Source organism: Apium graveolens, chromosome 5 (genome assembly GCF_009905375.1).
Source record: "Apium graveolens cultivar Ventura chromosome 5, ASM990537v1, whole genome shotgun sequence".
In the NCBI taxonomy this organism is placed as follows: domain Eukaryota; kingdom Viridiplantae; phylum Streptophyta; class Magnoliopsida; order Apiales; family Apiaceae; genus Apium; species Apium graveolens.
Genome location: NC_133651.1, coordinates 219,901,282 through 219,907,826, shown reverse-complemented (window position 1 = coordinate 219,907,826; position 6,545 = coordinate 219,901,282).

The window sequence follows — 6,545 nt, the reverse complement described above, 5'->3', positions numbered from 1 at the left end:
TACATATGCTAGATGGTAGAGATATATATGAAATAGGCATTTATAAACTGTTGCCCAGTATGGTTAATTGTTTAAAGGGGGTTGGATACAATTAACCAATAAATCGATTTATCACCGAAGTAAAGTAATGATAATAATAAACATATGAATCAAATAACAGTTCATATTGATCTTTAATAAACTGTTACAAAACTCTCTTAAAAATAATATTCTTAAGAGCCGCTAGGTTATGAAAATACTCGAATTGTTGCATAACACAAAGTGATAACCTATTATGTATTTATATATCACACAACTACAATCAATTCTTATCAATTACTAGATATGTTACAGTATAATTTATCTAGTTTCTATACATATCTATATCAACAACTATGATCATGTAAATCAACAGATTCTAATTTATTCTATAGCTTTGACTTATCCATCACATCCTCGCAGTCTTCTTATCCTGATGCATATCCTGACTGCATTAGATCTTGACGGCTTGACAAATCCTGACTGTCAGACAGATCCTGATTGGTTACACATCCTGATAACTCTTATCAGATCCTGACTCCATAGCAGATCATGATTCTTGACATAGACAATTTCCAACAATCTCCCCCAATTTATGCTTTGCAGAATAAGCATAAATTCTAAAGTATTGTCTACTGCCAAAAATCAGAGAGACAAAATATAGAGTAAAGGAATTATAGAGCATACTTAGTTACATAAATTGATCTTCATATTTATTGATATACTCTGCAGTATCTCTGAATAAAAGTTTTAACTCTCTCATTAATCTTTTTCAACATTATTTCCTCTAGTTTGCTCTTCAAGTTCTTCTCATACTCAGTTTTATCAGATAACTGGTATATTGCAGCTCTTAATTTTCTGATTGGAGTTCTTTCAATCATCAACTCCTCTAGTGACATATAACAAGCTTTTAAACCATCAGGATTCATGGTTATATGTCTCTGAGTGAGGATATTTTCAATTATAGCTCCTCATTTCCTCATGTTGACTTCTTGCATTCTGAAATTCATGTATGCGGAAACATAAGATCCAAAATATTGAGAAACATTATCAAGTATCCTTTTCCTGATTGTTGCAAAAATTATATTTGACCATTCACTGGAAGCTTCATCTTCAACTCTTAGCAAGTAATGAATATACTTGAATTCTTTGGTTGTCATGATCAGTAGTTCATCAAGGGATATAACTTGAACTTGATCACCTTGCAATACGAGTAGAATCTTTTGCTTGGGTTCTGAGCCATCATGTTTGTCAAGTATGATCTTCACTGCTTCTAGCCTGTCTAGATGATCAACTATAATTTCCTGACCAGGACTATCAGATAGAGTGAAGTTAATCAGTCTTAGATTTACCAAATCAACTTTATAATGCCTAATCCCAGCTCTTGTAAGGGTGCAGACAGTTTGAGAGCATTAGCTTGTACCTTCTAAGATTTATTATCTCCCATACTGTTAGAACCGGGTAAACCATCCACCCTTTTACCTCCAAGAACAAAGTTTATTTCATCATTAAATCACCAATTTTCTTTCATTTGTACTTGTTCTTTATCTTTGGAAAAACTTGAGCTCTCTTTTCTTCCCTTTCATATAACGTACTCATATTAGTACTCCTCCATATACTCCTGCTAGATCTTCAAAGCATGTTTTGGAATTCCTGATTAGCTCTATTAACAACTATCCTAATTTTTCCTTCATGCCTTCTCTCTTCTTCATCAAAAACAACATCCCTTTCATCTTCTCCAACTTCAGCAGTGAACGCTTCAACATAGGTTGTTGGTGATACTGCATAGCTGTATGAACAGTTATGTGATAACTCAACACGAGAACAACACTAGAACATGACAGGTTAATAATACTACGACTACGCAAGAAATCCGAGGAAATGAAGATAATGCAAATACAAAGAATCAAAAGATCAGAAAAAGGCTGGAAGTCTGTTTATAGGTCACTGAAAGAAGTTTATTAATATGATCATGCCTCGGTGAAGAATAAAGGTTAAACACTTTCAGGGTTTCAGAAATGATGAAGATTCAGTGTATAAGTGCTACCGGAAGATTTTAGTGTATTGGCATTGATTGAAGATAGAACGTGTTCGAAGCATAGGAATCTGAAGAATTGAAGACATGGTATAGACAGAGGTTAAAGAAGACAGCTGCAGTCTTGAAGTTATACTCACTGATAGGAGTTCATTTATATGTTCAAGCGACGGTGAAGAACAGTGAATGGAGTATTCAAGATTGTAGTAGCATTGAAGATGGTGTCTAAAGTACCATAAAGGATTCCAGTGAAAGTAAAATTATTTATTGACAGTCAGTGTTCAAAGCGATAAAGTTGTTGCAAGCTTAACAATGTAATCAAGGTCATAATACGAAGACCTGAATCGAAGTTGATCGTCTGTGAACCAGACCAGTTGCACTAGGCGTCAACAGCTCGTGAAAGGAATTTGGATATTATTTATAGAAGAATTGTTAAGTTGAGGAACGTACTTGGATTGAACGTCTATCTGTTTAGTATGAGAAGAGGTGCGCGGGGTATACAACTAAACAACTAGAGGGATTGGCCAAGTTCAAAATTTAATTGTTAACTTAAATATATTTATTTAATGGACTTTAATATAATTTATTCAACAAACTTAAAATAATTTATTTTATAAACTTTAAATAAGTTTATTTTATAAATTTAAATTAGTTTATTTATATAAGTTATATTTAAGTTTAGTTTATAAATTAATTTAGTTACAATTTAAACTTAAAGAAAAGAAAAAGAAAAGAAAAAAAGAAAAAAAGGGAAAAGAAAAAGAAAACAAAACAAAAAAATGAGAAAAAAAAAGAAAAAAAAAGAAAAGAAAACCGATAAAAACAAAACAAAACAAGGTGGCCGTTTGTTTTGGTTGTTCAAAAGAAACCAGGCCCATTGTTGTTAAGTAGTTACTTGCAACTTGAAATAAACCAAGTAAACAATACTTGTACTGGTAATGTGGAGGTCGCAAGTCAGTTTAGTAAAAGAAAATGCCAAGGCAAATTGCACTCCAACATTCTGGTCACAAGTAACTTGAGGCTTGAAAATAAATTAATTGTCAAATGCTCCCTGGTAGTCGCAATTAAGGAAAGAAGCCCTGATCGCAAATAACTCACTCAGCCGCAATTTTATTGTACAGTTAATTAATTTATGTGGTGCATTTTTAACCGCATATTTTGAATTGATACAAGTTTACACTCAAGCATTAGATCAAATCAGAAATCAAGATTGAATTGTTCTGTTCATCTTCTCTCCCAAAAGAGCTGGTGAAAAGAGCAGTAAAGATTTACGAGAAGCTCAAGCTTCTTAAATATCCGTTTAACTTCTTACCGGAGTAACGTTATAATACCTAGTCTAACTCTTATATATTCATAGGGGCATTATAAATGTTACCCGGTAATTAAATCCTTAGACAAACAAGAGCTAGACCATTGTGTAGGATTTAATTTGTTGATATTTGTAGAAGCTATGAACTTTGTTGTTTCTTAGATTGTAACCAGTTAATTTATATACCGGAGTGTAGCAACACCCTCGCGGATTTATATATGAATATATATTTCCTCGAATATCTTGTGTTCCTCGTTTATTGTTCCAAATACTATTCAACTCAAGAACACAGATCCACTAACCGGGCACTAAATTTTATCCGCAAAAGATTCGAAGGAATTTTTTAATCTAGTAATTATCATATTCAACCCCCCTTCTACGATAATTCGGGACCTAACAATTGGTATCAGAGCTGACTAATTGATATACAAATCAGGATCCTTAAAATTATTGTTTAATAAATTTTCATTTACATAAATTTATTTTTTAAATTTAATTTAGAAAATTTATTTTATAAATTTAATTTAAATAAGTTTATTGTATGAACTTAATTTAAATAAATTTATTTTATAAACTTAACTAAATTAATTTACTACTTAAATTTTAGTAAATAAAAATTTTTTATTTAATTATTTTTCGATTGTTTTTAAAGTGATTTCTAGCTGCCAATTTATTTAACTAATTAAATGCCATTTGTGTGATTAGTCCATTTGGTTCAGAATTGGCACCTTGCGTATTTCTATTACCTGCCAATGTTTTGGTAATGATGTAAAGTCATGTGCAGCAAAATGGATTTGGTTGTGTTAGGGATTACAAAATAATCCGATCCGATGGATATCCGATCCGAAACCCAATTTTTTAAATATATACCGAACCCGATTTTTTGGATTTGGATTTGGATATGGATTTAATTTTTAAACCCGAAAATTTTTGGATTTGGATTTGGATATTAAGTATACCGATCCAAAACCCGATCCGAAATCCGAAACGCTATCCGAACCCGATCCGAACCCGAAATCCGAAAAAACCCGAATTATTAAATATATGCATATATATATATAATATTAGAATTTTCTATATTACGCATTATAATATTATATTATATATATTTTTTAATTTACTTTATACATATTATTATATAATTTTTAGAACATATATTTTTATATTTATGTTAAAAAATAACTAATTATAAAGTTTAATTAATATAATTATTCAATCATTTAAATAGGTGATAAGGTTTATAAGGTTAACAAAATATGTTTTAGTAATAAATCTAAAAAACTGGGTATCAATTGAGTTGATTTTTTAAATATTAGCTATATATATAATAACATAATTAATGATGTGGTGGAGTAATTGAAGATGACACATTAAAACTCTTTCTCTATAAGTCGTGTGTTCGATCCCAAGCACTTGTAATATCAATAATTATACAAATTTTCAGATTTCGGGTTCGGGTATGAATATCCACTTCAAAAAACCCCGGGTTTTGGGTATACCCAAATCTAATCCGAAATCCGATGGATCGGGTTCGGGTATTCATTTTCGGGTTTTTTTCGGGTTCGGGTCGGGTTCGGGTATGGTTAAAATTTTCGGGTTTGGATATGGATTCTGCAATACCCGACCCGATCCGACCCAATTGCCATCCCTAGGTTGTGCAAATGGTGGTGCACACGCGGGACATAACAAACACAGCTCCTGGTTCGCGCTTGTAAGCCACACGCAGGTTTCGAGTGTAATGGTTTCTGGCATCTTTTTTATTACCTGCCAGCTGCGAAGCACGGGTGCGGGTGCGGGTGCGGGGGTGCGCGGTGCGGGGATACGGGAATTCGACAAATTTCAAAAAATGGGGATACGGCTGCGGGGGGATACGGCAAATATTAAAATATTTTAAATATATATTATATATATATATATTAAACAATTACTTAGACAATGTAAATAAAAGACATCAAATATTTAACAATTAGAAGTAGCATTCTAATTCAACCAAATGAAAGTCATCAAATCCATAAGTTCCATTACTACAAAAATAAGAGCAAAAAATTACAAATCAAAAAAGGAAAAAAAAGGCAGAAGCTACTGCATCTTTCTGTCCAATTTTGCCAAATATTAATAACACTGTCAATTCAATACTTCAAGCATTTTATTCCTACAAACATATATCTATAACAATATTTAACAAACAAAATCACAAAAATAAACACTAAACAATAAAACTAAAATTGGACAGTGACTGTGAGACTGAGGGTGAGACTTGTACCTACTAGCCCACAAAATAAAAGCCCAGCCCAATTAACATATACACACGTTACACACAGAGAGTAGACACATCGTCGACATCGACCAGATTAGCAGAGAAGAAAAGGCTGGATAGGGCAGAGAAGAAAGGGAAGAAAGGGAAGACTTGAACGAACAGAGAAAAAGAAGAGAAGACTTACGAGAAGAGAAGAAGTTGGCCGGAGAACGTCGGTGTCGGAGTACGTCGGCCGGAGAACGACAAGAAGAGGAGCAGCCGAGCAGTGTTCATCGCCTCCTTTCCAATTAGGGCTGGGCTTATAACTCTCAATTGCTAAGTAATTAAAATACAAAGACCCGTTAGTTTTTTTGTTTGAGTTTTAGTTAAAGTGAAATTATAAATGCTATCCCTCCCGCACCCCCTTCCTGCACCCCCCGTATCGAGTCTCTGCGATTCTCCGACACGCCACCTGGCGCATCGCGTACGCAACCCGGCGCACCGCGGCGCACCCCCGCACGCGTCGCGCACCGCCTACGCGATTCTTCACCTTACCAAAGTATCCCTACTTTCCAGCCTGCCAGTGTTGAATAAACCAAGTGAAGGTACTTGTTTTTTTCAGAGTGCATAATTTTCATTTCAGATTTATTTATTTTTCCATAAAATTTAAAATTCTTAAATTTAAATTTTTCTTACATAATAATTTACATTTTATTTAATTTTTAAAAAAAAATCAAAATTCTTGAAAATTAGATTTTACGTATATATTTATTTTTGATTAATTTATTTTCTAAGAAAATAAAAAATATTGGAAATTTTAAATTTCTCTTAAATATTAAATTAAGGGTTCTCAAAATATTGGTAGACTCGATATTACTCCGGCCTTTTAAAGATGATTTTAATCTTTTGAAGAAAACGAAGATCATATGCTATTCAGACAGAAAACT